Genomic DNA, 18,235 nt, shown 5'->3' with positions numbered 1-18,235 from the left:
GCACGGGCTCTAGGCACGTGGGCTTCAGTAGTTGTGGCATGTGGGCTTCAGTAGTTGTGGCTTGCAGGCTCTAGAGTGCAGGTTCAGTAGTTGTGGCACACAGGCTTAGTTGCTCCACGGCATGTGGGATCTTCCCAGACCAGGTCTTGAACCCGTGTCCCCTGCATTGGCAGGCAGATTCTTAACCACTGTGCCACCAGGGAAGTCCTTACAGTTTCCGGTGTAAAGAAGTTCACCTCCTTGGTTAAATTTATTCCAAAGTGTACGTATATGTGTAGCTGATTCACTTTGTTTTACAGCAGAAACTAACACACCATTTTATTGTTTTTGATGCTATTGTTATGGGATTGTTTTTTTCTTTTTCAGAGAGTTTGTTATTAGTGTATAGAAATGCAGCTGACTTTTGTATATTGATTTTGTATCCTGCAACTTTTCACTTGTATTCATTGATTAGTTCTAATGGCTTTTTGGTAGCATCTTTAGTGGTTTTTTTTTTTTTTTTAAGATTTTTAGAGATTTCATGTAATGTCTGAAACTTTAGTGGTTTTTTTTGTATAAGATAATGTCATCTGCAAACAGACAGTTTTACTTTTTCCTGATTTGGATACTTTTTATTTCCTTTTTCTTGCACGATTGCATTGGCTAGGACTTCCAGTATTATGTTGAATAGGAGTGGTGAGAGTGGGCACCCTTATTCCTGATGTTAGAGGAAAAGCTTTGAGCTTTTCACCATTGAGTATGATGTTGGCTGTGGGCTTGTCATACGTAGCATTTATTATGTTGAGGTATGTTCCTTTTTCTTTTAATAAATTTATTTATTTATTTAATTTTTGGCTGCATTGGGTCTTCCTTGCTGCATGTGGGCCTTCTCTAGTTGCGGCGAGCGCGGGCTAATCTTCGTTGCAGTGCGCAGGCTTCTCATCATGGTCGCTTCTCTTGTTGTGGAGCATGGGCTCTAGGCATGCGGCCTTCAGTAGTTGCAGCATGTGGGCTCAGTAGTTGTGGCTCACGGGCTCTAGAGCACAGGCTCAGTAGTTGTGGTGCACGGGCTTAGTTGCTCTGTGGCATGTGGGATCTTCCCAGACCAGGGCTCAAACCCGAGTCCCTTGCATTGGCAGGTGGATTCTTAACCACTGCCTCACCAGGGAAGTCCTGAGGTATGTTCCATTTATACTCAGTTGGTTGAGAGTTTTTTGTCATGAATAGATGTTGATTTTGTCAAATGCTTTTTCTGCATAAATGATCATCTGATTTTTGTCTATCATTCTATTAATGTGATGTATCACATTTATATTTTAAATTATATATTATATATGTTTAAATTATATCTTTATATATAAATTATATATATTTGTATATATTTATATGTAATTATTATATATATCATATATAATTATTATATACAGTTGACACTTGAACAACACAGGAGTTAGAGGTGCCAACCCCCCTGCAAATGCAAAAATCCTAGTATAACTTTACAGTCAGCCCTTTGTATCCACAGTTCCACCTCGTAGGGTTCAACTAACTGAGGATTGCGTAATAATGTAGTATGTATTTATTGTAAAAATCCTGTGTATAAGTGGACCTATGCAGTCTAAACCTGTGTTGTTCAAGGGTCAACTGTATATATAAATGTGAAGTATCATATTTGTATTTTATTTTATTCTATTCTATTTTTATTTTTTTTGGCCGTGCTGTGCAGCATGCAGGATCTTAGTTCCCTGACCAGTGGTCAAACCCATGCCCCCTGCAGTGGAAGTGTGGGGTCTTAACCACTGTACCACCAGAGAAGTCTCTTATATTTGTATTTTAAATTATATATTATATATGTTATATATTTGCATATATCATGTAATTATACATTATACATTATATAATACATATAATTATTTTATAATATATAATGTCAGGTATATATACATACATATTATATATTTGTATGTTATGTAATATATAATTATATTTATATAATATTTATATAATATATAAATAAATATATATTATATATAAATTATATATATTTGTATTTGTTGAAAGATCATCCTTGTATGGTGTATGATCTTCTTATTGTACTTTTGAATTCAGTTTGCTGGTATTTTGTGTAGGAAATTTTCACCTATATTCATTAGGGATATTGGCCTATAGTTTTCTTTTCTTGTATTCTTATCTGGATTTGGTATCAGCACAAAGCTGGCTTCATAAAGTGAGCTTAGGAGTGTCCTCTCTTCTTCAACTTTTTGGAAGAGTTTGAGAAGGATTGGAATTAATTCTTTAAATGTTTGATAGAATTCACCAGTGAAACCATCTGGTCCTAGACTTTTCTTTGTTGGGAGGTTTTTGATTACTGATTCAATCTCCTTACTCATTATTGGTCTTCTCAGATGTCTTCTTAATTTGCTCCTGCTAGATTTTATGTTTCTAGAAATTTCTCCATTTCTTCTAGGTTGTCTAATTTGTTGGTGTATAATTGTTCATTTTAGTCTCTATGATCCTTTGTATTTGTGTGGTATCAATTGTAATAAGTTTTGGTATTTTGCCTTTTCATTTTCATTTGTCTCAAGATATTTTTTTTTTAAACTTTTTAAAAATTTTTATTTATTATTTATTATTGGCTGTGTTGGGTCTTCGTTTCTGTGCGAGGGCTTTCTCTAGTTGCGGCAAGCAGGGGCCACTCTTCATCGTGGTGTGCAGGCCTCTTCACTATCGCGGCCTCTCTTGTTGTGGAGCACAGGCTTCAGACGCGCAGGCTCAGTAGTTGTGGCTCACGGGCCCAGTTGCTCCGCGGCACGTGGGATCTTCCCAGACCAGGGCTCGAACCCGTGTCCCCTGCATTGGCAGGCAGATTCACAACCACTGCGCCACCAGGGAAGCCCTCAAGATATTTTTTAATATACCTTTTCAGTAGTGTGTTCTTTAATTTCTATATATTTGTGAATTTTCCAGCTTTACTCCTGTGCTTGATTTCTAGTTTCATTTCACTGTGGTTGGAAAAAATACTTGATATAATTTCTATCTTATTTAATTTGTTGAGACTTGTTTTGTGACCTAACATATGATCTATCCTAGAAAATGTTCCATGTGCACTTGAGAAGAACGTGTGTTCTGCCACTGTTAGATGGAATGTTCTCTATGTCTGTTAGATCTATTTGGTCTATAGTGTTGTTCAAATCTGCTGTTTCCTTATTGATTCTTTCCATGGATGATTTATCCATTGTTCAGAGTAGAGTATTAAAATTTCCAACTATTATTGTACTACTCTTTATTTCTCTTTTTAGTTTTGTTTGTATTTGCTTTATATATTTAGGTACCATGAAGTTGGATGCATAAGTATTAATTATAGTTATGTCTTGGTGATGAATTGACCCCTTTATCATCATATAATGACCTTCTTTGTCTCTTTTGACCATTTTTATCTTAAAGTCTATTTTGTCTTAAGTATAGCTACTTGTGCTTTCTTTTGGTTACCATTTGCTTGAAATATCTTTTTCCATTCCTTCACACTGTGTGTGTCCTCAAAGCTAAAGTGAGTCTTTTGTAGGCAGTATGTCATTGAATCTTGTTTTTTTATCCATTCAGCCATTCTTGGTCTTTTTTTTTTGGCTGCATCTTGCGGCATGTGGAACTTCCCCGACCAGGGATTGAACCTGTGCCCCTGGCAGTGGAAGCATGGAGTCTTAACCACTGGACCGCCAGGGAAGCCCCATTCTCTGTCTTTTGATTAGAGAATAAACCATTTACATTTAAGGTAATTATTGATAGGTGAGGACTTATTATTGCCATTTTGTTAATTGTTTTCTAACTGTTCTGTAGATTCTTTTTTCCTTGCTTCGTCTTTCTATCTTCCTTTGTGATTTGATGACTTTTTTTGTGGTGGTGTGCTTTAACTGCTTTATTGTAATCTTTTTTGTATTTACTACAGGTTTTCTTTTGTGTGTGATTACTATGAAGCTTACATAAAGTGTCTTATATTTTTAACATTCTGTTGTAAGCTGATAACCATTTTGATAGCATATAGAAATTTTATACTTTTAGTATACTTTTAGGTAACCTCACATTTAGGTTATTGATGATACACTTTTAACATTGTATATCCAATAAGAAATTTTGGTAGTTACGGTTTTTTGTATTTTTTTTTTGTTACAAAGCATTTAATTTCTGGTACATTGTAAGAATTGACATTTAAAAATGAAATTATTACAACATTTTTCTAAATGTCTCATGAGAAATCAAATGCTATTATTTTATAACTACCATAATCCATTTAAAATACATTAATATACTCTGCAGTAAGAATTAGAAAATTTCCATTGTTCCTTTTTTTATTAACTCATATTTCTATTCCACTATACTCCCAAAGATATTTATCCTTGAATAATATATTTTGTGTTTGAAAATATTTTGTTGATCATCATATCATGCTTATCTGTAACAATATATGCATATATGTTTAAATTTTAATTTTTAATTTTCTCTAACCATGAGAATTTAAATGTTCTGAATTTTCTTCTGGATTAAGTTACCATTATCATTTTTAGTAATGCATTCTTTTTCATTTATTTATTTTTAAAATTTACTTAATTTTTTATTGACATATAGTTGATGTACAATATTATATAAGTTGCAGGTGTACAATATATTGATTCACAATTTTTAAAGGTTATACTTCATTTATAGTTATTATAAAATATTTGCTATATTCCCCATGTTGTACAGTATCCTGTGGCTTATTTTATACCTAATAGTTTGTACCTCTTAATCCCCTACCCCTATATTGCCCCTCCCACCTTCCCTCACCCCACTGGGAGCCACTAGTTTGTTCTCTGTGAGTCTGCTTCTTTTTTGTTATATTCACTAGTTTGTTGTATTTTTTAGATTCCATATATAAGCGATATCATACAGTATATATCTTTCTTTGTCTGACTTATTTCACTTAACATAATGCCCTCCAAGTCCATCCATGTTGCTGTAAATGGCAAAATTTCAGAAATTTCAAAATTGCGTTTTTTATGGCTAAGTATTCCAGTGTATGTATAAGTGTGTGTGTGTGTGTGTGTGTGTGTGTGTGTGTATGTAAATATAGACTTCTTCTTTATCCATGTATCTGTTGATGGACACTTAGGTTGCTTCCATATCTTTGCAATTGTAAATAATGCTGCTATGAACATTGGGGTGCATGTATCTTTTCAAATTAGTGTTTTTGTTTTTTTCAGATATATACCCAGGAGTGGAATTGCTGGGTCATATGGTTGTTCTATTTTTAGTTTTTTGAGAAACCTCCATACTGTTTTCCACAGTGGCTGCACCAATTTACATTCTCATCTACCGTGTAGGAGGGTTCCCTTTTCTCCATATCCTCACCAACATTTGTTGTTTGTGTTCTTTTTGATGATAGCCATTCTGATAGGTGAGAGGTGATAATCTCATTGTGGTTTTGATTTGCATTTCTCTGATGATTAGTGACCTTAAGCATCTTTTTATATGCCTGTTGGCCATCTGCATCTCCTCTTTGGAAAAATGTTTATTCAGTTCTTCTGCCCATGTTTTAATTGGTTTGTTTGTTTGTTTTTTGATGTTGAGTTGGATATTAATCCCTTATTGGTCATATCATCTGCAAATATTTTCTCCCATTCAGTGGATTGTCTTTGTTTTGTCATTATGGTCATTTTTAGTACATTTCCTTTTTAACTTTTTTTTCTTTTTTGGCTGCACCAGTCAACTTGTGGGATCTTATTTCCCTGACTGGGGATTGAACCCAGGCCATGGCAGTGAATGTGCCGAGTCCTAACCACTGGACCACCAGGGAATTCCCTCCTTTTTAACTTTTAAATTGCAGTTGTAAGTAAATTACACAACAACATTGAAATATTAGAGAATCTTATTTTGACTATAGCATTACCAGTGAGTTTTACACATTCAAGTTTTTACGATGTCAGCATCCTTTTGTTTCTGCTTGAAGAACACCCTTTAGTATTTCTGGTAAGGCAGGTCTAGTGGGATGAACTCACACACCTTTTGTTTGTCTGGAAAAATTTTTTTCCCAGTTTTATTGAAATACAATTGACATATAACACTGTATAAGTTTAAGGTATACAGCATAAGAATTTGACTTACATTTATCGTGAAATGATTGTCACAATAAGTTTGGTAAACATCCATCCATATAGATACAAAATTAAAGAAAAAAATTTTTTCCTTGTGATGAGAACTCAAGATTTACTCCTTTAACAACTTTCGTACATAACATACAGCAGTGTTCACATTACATCCCTGGTACTTATTTATTTTATAACTAGACCATCTTTATCCAACACGCCCTCCCCTGACCTCCCACCTCTGGTAACTGCAAATCTGATCTCTTTTTCCATGAGTTTGTTTTTTTGTTTTTAAAATATAACTAGATTCTATTCTGTTCCATTATTTATTTGTTTATATCAGTACTACACTATATTGATTACTATAGCTTTACACTAAGTCTTGAAACCAGGTAATTTATTTATTTATTGCCATCAGCATAAAGCTCTTTATTCATCTTCCCTGTTTCAAAGAGTCACGGTAGTTCTTACAGTACAGAGAGCATTTCTGGCACGTGGTAGCACAGAGCCAAGGCACGCTCAAACACGCTGAGCCCCAGCATCTCCCTGGAGGCGGAGAGTTGTAGAAAATCCAATCAGGGACAGAGGGGAAATGCCAGTGAAATGAGAACCCCAGGTCAAGGCTTGGCTTTAGACTTGGGCTGTGATCCTGGGACATCCAGGCAGGACCAAGCTCAAGCCAGAGAGCAGATCATTCCCAGGAAGTACTGTGACTGGCCTGGATACAGGCCCCCACAGAGAAGACTCATTTAGGAGTATTCAGCAGGCTGAGAGTGCAAGCCACAGAGGGACACAACTTGCTTCTCCCATGGGGAAACTTGCCCTGGCCTCTCAATTAGCTCCAGAAGGCCAAGGGCCTTTGACTCCTTTGTTCATTCAGCATAACTTTACTGCTGTCTACACTGTGCCAGGCTCTGTGCCGGGTGCAGTGGACAAAGAGAGGAATCAGACACAGTCCTTACTTGCAGGGAATTCAGAATATAATAGAAAAATATATTTATAAATAAGTCGTTGTGATTCAAGGTAAAAAGGATGCAGAAAGGAGTCAGACAAACTTGGCCCTCAAGGAGTTCACAGCCTAGCAGAGGCCTAGGCTAGGTCGGAACACGGACAGTAACACAGGGCAGCCTGTGATAAGGCCCAAAGAGAGGCTCAGGCCGTGTGCTCTGGCAGCACAGGGAAGGATGACACAACAGCCACTGGATGACGCAGTGGGGAAAATTCACAGCTTATCAGAGAAGACTGAGCAGCCTAATCTGGCCAAAGTGGAAGTAATGAATCCTACTGCCTTGGGGAGGGGATTGTGCAGCCTCAGGCTGACCTCTGTGGGTCCCTTGGGCTACCCAACAGGCAGGGTGCAAGGTCTCTTATCTATGGATGCAGCTGCATGATATCCTGTGGATATCTGAGGGGAGACTGGTGACCAGGGGGAACAGGTCCAGATTAAAAGGGCCCATGGTAAAAGTTAGGAGCCTAGGAGTAGGTGAACCAGGAGGGCCTCGGGGGTCAAAGGACCACAGCCTACACAGATCCCACATGTCACGGAGCAACTAAGCCCGTGCGCCACAACTACTGAGCCTGTGCACCACAACTACTGAAGCCCATGAGCCCTAGAGCCTGTGCGCTGCAACTACTGAGCCCACACGCTGCAACTGCTGAAGCCCGCGTGTCTAGAGCCTGTGCTCCACAACAAGAGAAGCCACCACAATGAGAAGCCCATGCACTGCAACAAAGACTATCCCCTGCTCACCACAACTAGAGAAAGCCCACATGCAGCAACGAAGACCCAACACAGCCAAAGAAAAAAAAGAAAACAGAGGGGATTGAAAGCAAGTCAGCAGAATAACACGGCTTTCTGTGTACTTTCTCTTTTGTCTTTGAAGGAAAAGAAAATCTTTTTGCACCGCAAAAAAGATTCTTCCAGGGACTTCCCTGGTGGTCCAGCAGTTAAGACTCCACACTTCCACTGCAGTGGGCACAGGTTCGATCTCTGGTCGGGGAACCAAGATCCCGCATGCCACATGGTGTGGCCAAAAAAAAAAGATTCTTCCAAATTTAGATAATTTAACATACAGAGCTGAGAGAAGAGTCCTTTTAAAATGCTGTAAATTGAAGCTGACTCCCAATTTGGTGATTAGGTGGATATTGGTAATTGTTTTAGATGTATCTGAATCAGCAAGAGTAATGGTTTCCAAACTTTTTGCTAATCAAAATATTGGGAGTACATATTGCATGATTCCATTTATATGACATTCTGGAAAAAGGCCACGCTATAGGGAGAGAAAACAGGATTAGTGGTAGCCGAGTGTTGAGGGCAGGTGAGGCTGCTCGTGGGAATTTTTAGGTGATGAAACTATTCTATACAGTACTGTGGCTGTGGATACATGATTCTAGATATTTGTCAAAACCTATGCAACAGTACACAAAGACTGAAGTTTTACTATATGCAAATTTTACCCCCCCAGATCTTAACTAGGATATCAGGGGATCTCAAGATGGAATGAGGACTATGACAAATGAATATGTTTTACAGATGTATGACATAAACTCACTGAAGGGGATAGGAAAAAGGGAGATGACCTAAGTAACTTTGGAAAATTGGTTTTTTTTTTAAGATTTATTGATTTATTGATTGATTGATTGCTATGTTGGGTCTTCGTTTCTGTGCTAGGGCTTTCTCTAGTTGCGGCGAGCGGGGGCCACTCTTCATCGCGGTGCGCGGGCCTCTCACTGTCGCGGCCTCTCTTGTTGCAGCGCACAGGCTCCAGACGCGCAGGCTCAGTAGTTGTGGCTCACGGGCCTAGTTGCTCCGTGGCATGTGGGATCTTCCCAGACCAGGGCTCGAACCCGTGTCCCCTGCATTAGCAGGCAGATTCTCAACCACTGCGCCACCAGGGAAGCCCTGGAAAATTGTTTTGACTGTATACTGTAAGAGTCTTAGTCTGTTTGGGCTGCTATAACAGAATACCATAGACTGGGTGGCTTATAAACAACAGAAATTTATTTTTCACAGTTCTGAAGGCTGGAAATCCAAGAACAAGGCATCCAGTGTCTGGTGAGGGCCAGCTTCCTGTTTCATAGATGGCCATTTTCTCACTGGTCATCACATGGTGGAAGGGGTGAAGGAACCCTCTGGGGAGAGTGGAGCAAAGGAATACGCATTAACTCTGAAACAGGGAAAAATATACCCAAACGAGGCAACAAGCTCAGCACAAGCCATGAGCTTTTCTCTCTTGGTCAGGAAGTGTTCCAAGCCAAAGCCTCATGCCTGAAAGACTGCCTTTCCCAACAAGAGGCAATTAAGGTTAAATGAGGTCATAAGGCTGTGGCCCTAACCTGATGAGAATGGTGTCTTTATAAGAGGAGGCGGAGACACCAGAGAGTTCTCATTCTCTCTGCCATATGAGGACACATTGAGAAGGTGTTTATCTACAAGCCAGGAAGGGAACTCTCACCAGGAACTGAATCAGCTGGCATCTTGAACTGGGGCTTCCAGCCTCCAGAACTGTGAGAAAATAAATTTCTGTTGTTTAAGCCACTCAGCCCATGGTATTTTATTATGGCACCCTGAGCAGACTAATACAGGCACCAAATACCTCTTCTAGTCTCCACCCTTGGCAGCATCCTCTCATTGTCCGTGGTGTTTTGCAATAGGGTGGTTGGTATCCAACGTGACAGCAGTCACTTATTTTGAACAATGGCTTGATGGTTCTTCTGGCCCCAATTTCAGTCACTTGCTCAAAAGGAGGAAGCAAAGGAACTGAATCAGGAGCTGATGTGGACTCAGGAGTGCTTATGCAGCAAGCTTCTGCCATCAGAGATGGAGCCAGACTTGCTGGTGAATACCCCTCAAGTTAGCTGCATCATAAACAAGCTTAATTTGCTTTTGTTTACCTAAACTTAGGATCCGTTCTTTGTTTTACTTAGAGAAATAAAGTTTAGTAACATTAGCATCTAAACCATTTCTGCAGACAGGTCAGAAATGACCAGTTCCTTTGGTTTCATATCAAAATATACAAACCTATGTTCTCATTTTTTTTCCCCAGCTCAAAGTTAGGTTATCATAAATGCAACATTTAGAAATTCCTTATGCTATGTCATAACCTGAGATAGGGAATTCAAGAGGAAGAGATTTGGGACTCTCTTCTGGTACTTTTCATTTGTCTTCTCACTTATTCCTAAGTGCAGGTTAGTGTTGCCCCTAATTTACAGTTGAGGAAATGAACTCGGAGAAGTTAAGTACTTTGTTTGGGATGGCACTGCTAATAAGAGACAAAGCTGTGAATTAGACTGAGTCAGGCTAGGATCCAAAGTGCATGTTTTTTTTTTGCACAGTAGTACTCTCCACTGGGAGTGTGGTGACTTCGCAGTCAGAGATCTTTTAAGAATCTAGTAGTGATGGACAGGCATCTCTGGTCCCTGCCACTCTTGTTTGTGTCTGTAATAACTGTAAAATATAAGATCACTAAAATGCCTTAGGGGGTTTGAATGGGGGTTAATAAGGCTCACCAATGGTCCAAAATCATGACCAGGAGTCAACATGTCCTATTTAAGTATTAGCCACTTGCCAGACAGCCAAACTGTGAAAGACAGGTGGCAGGGAGTCCACCTACTGGAAGATGGGACTTAGAGCAGAAGTCTATTATATGGGGCTGTTGATCATTAGGCACAGAGGCAATGGAAACCACCTTTTATGAGTACAAAAGGCTGATCCTCGAGAAAGAAGAATGAAATGATTACTCCAGAAGAGACTGCCCCATGTAGAACCTCCTTTTATTCCAGTCATACGGGTGACCCATGCATGCAGGTCTGCCATGAAAACTTCTGAATGAGCACATAGAGTCCACTGTGGTCAGTAAATGTCAAATATTTTGACCTTGGAACAACAGTCTTGGGCAATCTACTTTTGTTTTTTCTTGTTGTTTGTTTGTTTGTCTTTTTGGCTGTGTCGGGTCTTCGTTGCTGTGCTCAGGCTTTCTCTTGTTGCCTCGAGTGGGGGCTGCACTTCGTTGCGGTGTCGGGTTTCTTGCTGTGGTGCCTTCTCTTGTTGTGGACCATGGGCGCTAGGGCCAGGGCTTCAGTAGGTGCAGCACACCTGCTCAGTAGTTGGCAAGGGAGGGCCCTAGAGCGCATGGGTGGGGCAGTCTACTTTTAGAGGCTGCGTTTTGCTGGGATAAACTGGGGTTAACCCCACTGTGTTCCCAGCCCTGAGGAACACGGAGCACGCCTGCCATCTCTTCCGGTTTCCTGAGCAAGTGCTTCTGTCTTCGAAGGACTCCTCTCAGTTCCTGAATTTCACATAGTTGCTACAGACGTTTTACTGCTTAGAAGAAAGTCCAAAATAGGATTACCTAGAATTCGGGGGTGTGTGGGGGGAGTATTCAGGCCTTTTTGCTGGAAGACCCATGTCGTGTACAGGGCGAGTAAAAGCAAAAGGGTTGTTTTAAGGGCTAACAGAATACGTCCACTAATTTCAAGCAAGGAAAGATTCAAGGACCCAATGGCTCTCTGCTGGAGCTTGGCAAATCTTTTTTTTAAAATAATTAATTAATTAATTAATTTTGGCTGCCTGGGGTCTTCATTGCGGTGCGCAGGCTTCTCATTGCAGTGGCTTCTCTTTGTTGTGGAGCATGGGCTCTAAGCACGCAGGCTTCAGTAGTTGCAGCACGCGGGCTCAGTAGTTGTGGCTCACAGGCTCTAGAGCGCAGGCTCAGTAGTTGTGGCGCATGGGCTTAGTTGCTCCGCGGCACGTGGGATCTTCCCGGACCAGGGCTGGAACCCTTGTCCCCTGCATTGGCAGGTGGATTCTTAACCACTGCACCACCAGGGAAGCCCCAGCTTGGCAAATCTTATTTCTCTGGTGCAGGGAACAAAACATTGCGCCACTTAGCGGAAAGACGGCCCAAGTAGGGGCATCTGGGGTTTGGTCACTTAGGCTGAGAAGACAAAAGCTTCGAACTGGATGCTCCCTGGGGTAATCCTGACGTCTGAAGGCGACAGGAGCCGGGGTCCTGATAGGGGCCAGAGCTCAGACCACAGGGCAACAGCAGCAGGACACCCTCGCGCGTGAGCCTGGTGGTGCGGAGCTCGACAGGCGCCAACTCTGCGTGCTTGCTCCGGCGGACGCTTGCGCTCCAAGCCCGCGGCTGTCAGTCAGCGCCCTCGGTCCGCCCCTCCCAGAGCTCAACCAATCGCAGCCGGGGGTCGGGGGTGAGGCGACACAGCTGGTCCAGGAAGCCGGGGCCAGGCGGCCTGGTGCAGCTGCGACGGATCAGGGCGTCCGGGTGCCCGGCCGCCGGAGAGCGCACGTCGGGAGGCCAGAGCGGAGGTGAGTGCCAGCCTGCGGCTTGTGCTCCAGGGCCGGGCAGGGCCTCTGTCGCCCGAGCGAACCATTGCCTGGCTCCTCCCGGGCGCCTCTCGGCTGCTAAGCCCCTTCCTTCGCGCTTTGGCTCCCGAGCTCCCGGCCTGGTGCAGAGGAGCTGCAGCCCCGGGGGTCATGGCTGGGGCATCTGAACCTGGAACGGGAGGCTCCGGCCCAAGGCGGGGCAGAGTTAAAGCTCCCGGCTGCCGTAGCCTTGGTCCGGAGTAGCCTGAGCTGCAGCCGGTCCCTGGGCGGGGCTGGGCGCGAGCATCTCCATCCTCAGCTTTCTCGACTTGCTGCAACATCCGCAGAAGCAGCCGCAGCACGGCGGAGCCCAGACTTTCGGGCCGCTAAAGACTCCTTCCCCTCACACCTTTTCTAAGCGAGTGCGGGGCACTTGGAGACGCCTCCCTCCTCTGCCCGCATCTCCAGTCTCATTGCTGCTCCGAGACCCAGCTGCCTCTTGGCTGGCGGTCCTCTCATGCGTTGGACTATTCTGGTTTTACTGAGCTGTCGTTTTGGGACATCACATTGAGGTCGCTTGGGTAAAGTGTGACTCTACAAGCTGTGATGTGGAGACTCTGCCTGGCCTGTCGCTCATCTCCACTTGATCAAAGACCACTAGTGTGGTGGTAAGAGGGCTTCACAGGATTTATACAAAATTTGTAATTGTCTGTAAAATTTTCCTTGCTTTCATTATTTACTCTAAAGGAGGATTGTTGCCACATTTTCTAAAGAATAAAGGATCACGCTGCTTTGATGGATCTCTCCCCTTCTCACTGTGGTTAATTATCATTTGGAACATCAGCGTGCCCTTGAAGCTGGCGGCACTCCCAGACCCTGATAACTGTCTCAGTCTAAGCAGTAGAACAGCACACTGTTCCTCCATAGTGTTTGGGCTCCGCTTTCCTTTGACTGTGTTTAATATCTTCTGTGTCTTTCATCCTCACAATCTCTCTGGGCCTGATACAGTGCAGTTATTTGTTACTGAGAAAGGAAACGAAGGGATAGATCCCTGAAGTAGGGTTGGCTATCCCCATTGACCCAGAATCGGATTGTCCTGGAGGGACAATGTAAGTTACAATTCAAGCATCATTTCTGAAAGGCCATCCCTGACCAATTTGTACAAATAAGACCCTCTGGCCACTCTATACCATTGGTTCTCCTCCCTGGCTGTGTATTATAATTTTCTGCAGACCTTAAATAAAAAGCTGTTTCTCGGGCCCTACTCCTATGGATTCTGATCCAGTTGGTTGAGTGGAATGCAGGCATTGGTATCTTTATAAGCTTCTGGGATGATATTAATCGGCATGCAAGATTAAAGACCACCGCCTATCAACATGCCCTATTTTTTTCTTATAGCACTTATTGCTTTGTGACTTAGTTAACTGATTTGTTTACTTCTCTACCCTACTGCCCCCGCCTCCACCCGCCTCCCCACCCCGGATATTATGAAAGCATTGGGGTGCTGCTTTGAAAGAAGAGAAGGCCTAGGTGAGTCAGCATTTTGGGCATGTGAGATGGGGGTACGTGAAAGAGAAGTGGAATGGAATCTGGGGAAACAAGTCCTGTAGACTCCTGTCCCTGTGTAGACTTCTGTCCCTGCCTCATTTTTATCCAAGGATTGATCTTATTTGGTTGACCCATCATCCTCATGGTCTTGGATGAGTCTCCAGTTCTTCCTCTAGACATTGCCCTGTTAAGTTTCTAGGTTTTACTCAGCACCTTATGAAATACAGCTGATCTTTGGAAAGTTCGAGATACGAACATTTAAGTCTGGATATATTCCATGTAAACCTGTGCTTTTGTCTTTTATGTGTGGGGTCCTTGTATTCTGAATTAAAATTCCAGATACTTGCTCTGACAAGTACATCTATGTGGCTGGCGGGTCAGAGTATTTAGGATGGGGACTGTTCCAGAAACTGGGTGTGTGGTTGTTCAATAATGTATTGTTTTTGTGTAGTGGTTGTCTAAGAACGTTAGCCCCCCCAGAGGGTGGGGTTGCTGCCTAATTTTGAAAAAGTTTTTATTTATTTATTTATTTTTGCATGCGTTGGGTCTGTGTTGCTGCATGCGGGCTTTCTGTAGTTGCAGCGAGCGGGGGCAGCATGGGCTTTAGGCGTGTGGGCTTCAGTAGTTTAGCACGCGGGCTCTAGAGCGCAGGCTCAGTAGTTGTGGTGCACGGGCTTAATTGCTCCGCGACAAGTGGGATCTTCCCGGACCAGGGCTTGAACCCACCAGGGCTCGAACCCGTGTCCCCTGCATTGGCAGGTGGATTCTTAACCACTGCGCCACCAGGGAAACCCCTAATTTTCTTTTTAGTACGGAACTCAAGTATTTCATTTGTTACTGACAATTGTAATTCCAAGTGATATAAGCAATCACTTTGTAATTCTCTTGTGAGATGGGGGTAGGAGGTCAGGTACCTAATGGCAGTATAGGGTTGTTGCCACAGGCCATAAAGAATTTAGATTGGCTGGTAAATAGTCTTAATCAAAATTTAGCAAAACAGACCCAGCAGACCATGGATTTTACTTTTTACTTGTCATTTGAACATAAATATGAAGCATGAGTAAGTGGTGTACTAACATTTCAGAAAGATTTGAAAACAAGACTGCTCAAGTTGAGATTCCTCATGGAGTGATCACAACTTTTAGATGTGTCCAGGTACTTCTTGCTTTCTCTAGTGGTAGGATGGATCATTGACCTACATGATTATTCTAGTCTTTAAGAAAATAAGGGCCTACTGTTTAGCACAGGGAACTCTACTCAATACTCTGTAATGGCCTATATGGGAAAAGAATCTAAAAGGAGTGGATATATGTATATGTATAATTGATTCACTTTGCTCTACCCCTGAAATCAGCACAGCATTGTAAATCAACTATACTCCAATAAAAATTAAAAAAAAAAAAAGGAAAATAACATGGAGCTTTTATCTGTGGTTTATATTTTTTCCAGTTATGTTGCTATTTATAAGGTTTTGACCTTTAGCTCAGATCTGAGAATGATTTGCCCTGTGTAAGTTCATGAATATAAATAGCCACTTATTGTTGGTTTTTTTTTTTTTTTATTACTAGGAAAGGAAATGTTCCTATCCTTATTCCGCCCACTACTTTGTACTGAAATCTATGTACATCTCTTTGCTATAAAATTGTATTCTTGATTTCAAATATATTTTCCTTTGCTTCATTTTCAGTATCTTTTTTTTTTTTTTTTTTTTTTTTTCATTTTCAGTATCTTTAACCTGTATTCCATGTGCTTATCTCTGTTGCAGCAGGAAGAATGGTATGAAAATGAAAAACATCAACATGTGCTTCGAATGTGTCAAGAAAAGAATAAGGGCTCTCACGATTGCTTGAGTTCAGATTTTACACTGGAAGGAAAGTTAGATGTAAACCCTAATTTCTTAGTTCTAATAAGTATCTCTTCTTGGGAACTGGAAATTTCCAAAAAAAAAACAAGGTAAATTAAATTCAATTATATATTTTTATTTTTTGGTTGATCTAGGAAACTTTTTTTTAGAGTCATTCCTATCTAGCACTGTTGTTCTTACTCAATTCTAAGGCAATTTGAGATACCAAATGATATTTTCCTGCTCTCTTTGCAAATAGATTTCTTGCTATAATGCCTAGGTTTTATATTTGTAGGAAAAACCCAGAAATCTGTTACAGATTTCTTTTTTCACTTTGGAATCTTTCATTTTAAATTTGTTTTCTCATATCTGATTTAATGCCTTGTTTCTCCTATAGCTCATCTTTAATTATTACTTTTAGAAACCAGCTTTTTTCTTTATATTTGTGATTTTTATTTCCTGGTGAAGATGAAGGAGAAAAACAAAAATCACCCAGAGGTGACAACTATCAACATTTTAGTATGTGTCTGTTCAAAGAGAGGTCTGTCTAGTACACCTCAGGCTGTATCTACTTAGGTGTGCAGATGGATCTCTCAATCTCAGTGTTCCACCTACTTGTAGCAGGAAGTCAAATCTTTTCCTGGCATGACCTTCCATAATGATTTTTATAAGAAGTCCCTGGCTGTGAGGGGCTTCTTGCATGTTTGCATTGCTGCCTATAAGGCCTTTTGTTCCTTTAGCTCTGAAGTCTGCTGCCCTTGTGCCATCCTTCTGCGCCACTGACCATTGCTGTGCTGCTGCTGAGCAGCTCTGAACCACACTGACGTCCTCTGAGCTACTGGCCTTTCCACAGTACGCAGACCACGGCTACGGTGGTGCAGCTGAGTTCCTGTGGAGTATTATCTTTGGTCTTCCCTCTCTGGCCATCAGGGAAAACTATGATTTTTTTTTTTTAACATCTTTATTGGAGTATAATTGCTTTACAATGGTGTGTTAGTTTCTGCTTTATAACAAAGTGAATCAGTTATACATATACATATGTTCCCATATCTCTTCCCTCTTGCGTCTCCCTCCCTCCCACCCTCCCTATCCCACCCCTCTAGGTGGCCACAAAGCACCGAGCTGATCTCCCTGTGCTATGCGGCTGCTTCCCACTAGCTATCTATTTTACATTTGGTAGTGTATATATGTCCATGACACTCTCTCACTTCGTCCCAGCTTACCCTTCCCCCTCCCGGTGTCCTCAAGTCCATTCTCTAGTAGGTCTGTGTCTTTATTCCCGTCTTACCCCTAGGTTCTTCATGACCTTTTTTTTTTCTCTTAGATTCCATATGTATGTGTAAGCATATGGTATTTGTTTTTCTCTTTCTGACTTACTTCACTCTGTATGACAGACTCTAGGTCCATCCACCTCACTACAAATAACTCAATTTCGTTTCTTTTTATGGCTCAGTAATATCCCATTGTATATATGTGCCACATCTTCTTTATCCATTCATCTGTCGATGGACACTTAGGTTGCTTCCATGTCCTGGCTATTGTAAATAGAGCTGCAATGAACACTGTGGTACATGACTCTTTTTGAAGTATGGTTTTCTTAGGGTATATGCCCAGTAGTGGGATTGCTGGGTCATATGGTAGTTCTATTTTTAGTTTTTCAAGGAACCTCCATACTATTCTCCATAGTGGCTGTATCAATTTACATTCCCACCAACAGTGCAAGAGGGTTCCCTTTTCTCCACACCCTCTCCAGCATTTATTGTTTCTAGATTTTTTGATGATGGCCATTCTGACCGGTGTGAGATGATATCTCATTGTAGTTTTGATTTGCATTTCTCTAATGATTAATGATGTTGAGCATTCTTTCATGTGGAAAACTATGATTCTTGTGGCCAGCTCCTGGAGAAGGGTTTCTGCAGAGAAGCAGAGGGGCCCTGGAGACAGAGTTATTTCCTTTATTTCACAGCCGTTTCCTTCCTAGAATTTACAGGCACTTCAGGGTGGGTAGGTAGCTGGGTGTTGGAGAGGGGTGATGTTGGGGGGATATGAAATGGTTAAGTGCAGTCTTTCACAGTACGTGGCATCCCTGTGGAGGTGGCCAGGAGTGGGGGATTTACTCCTCTGTAATTTAGGAGAGAAATACCTCTTGCCTAACATGAGTGTAAGCGCTGCCAGGGGAATTTCTGGCACTTAGTACAGTGTGCGGTACAGAGTAGGCCTCCATAATTATTTATGGTGTGGATTGTTGAATCAACATATATCATGTAAAGAGCTAAGTACTGGGAAGGAATCAAAAAGTATGATACGTTGTTATCCTTAAGTTGCTTTTCTCTGATATATAGTTTCTTTTTTTTTTTTTTAAAGTCTTAATTGGTATAGAGTAGTTGGGGAGACGAGAAATACATAGAAATACAGAGTTCAGCTGAG

At 41.5% G+C, this 18,235-nt stretch overlaps 2 protein-coding genes and 1 long non-coding RNA gene across 6 annotated transcripts in view; 2 read left to right on the top strand and 1 right to left on the bottom strand.

Moving 5' to 3' along the window:
* RPL24 (ribosomal protein L24) overlaps positions 1-18,235 on the bottom strand; it is a 146,017-nt gene that overhangs the window by 52,820 nt on the left and 74,962 nt on the right. The window lies entirely within an intron of this gene.
* LOC309660169 lies at positions 542-7,856 on the top strand. Its single transcript, XR_014263230.1, has 2 exons — positions 542-2,553; positions 2,871-7,856. It is a non-coding gene; the product is annotated as an uncharacterized lncRNA (long non-coding RNA).
* NXPE3 (neurexophilin and PC-esterase domain family member 3) overlaps positions 12,282-18,235 on the top strand; it is a 55,764-nt gene continuing 49,810 nt past the window's right edge. For 2 of the 3 annotated variants that reach the window (XM_082460449.1, XM_082460447.1), the window contains exon 1: positions 12,291-12,420. The gene's annotated coding sequence lies outside the window, so the exon portion shown is untranslated. Of the gene's footprint in view, positions 12,421-15,730; positions 15,919-18,235 lie in introns of all 3 variants that reach the window. The other variant, XM_082460448.1, reaches the window with a different exon arrangement.

The sequence above is a fragment of the Balaenoptera physalus genome (assembly GCF_965194825.1).
Source record: "Balaenoptera physalus genome assembly, chromosome: 4".
Classification (NCBI taxonomy): domain Eukaryota; kingdom Metazoa; phylum Chordata; class Mammalia; order Artiodactyla; family Balaenopteridae; genus Balaenoptera; species Balaenoptera physalus.
The sequence above is the reverse complement of the archived record's forward strand: the minus strand, read 5'-3'. Positions and strand labels throughout refer to the sequence as shown.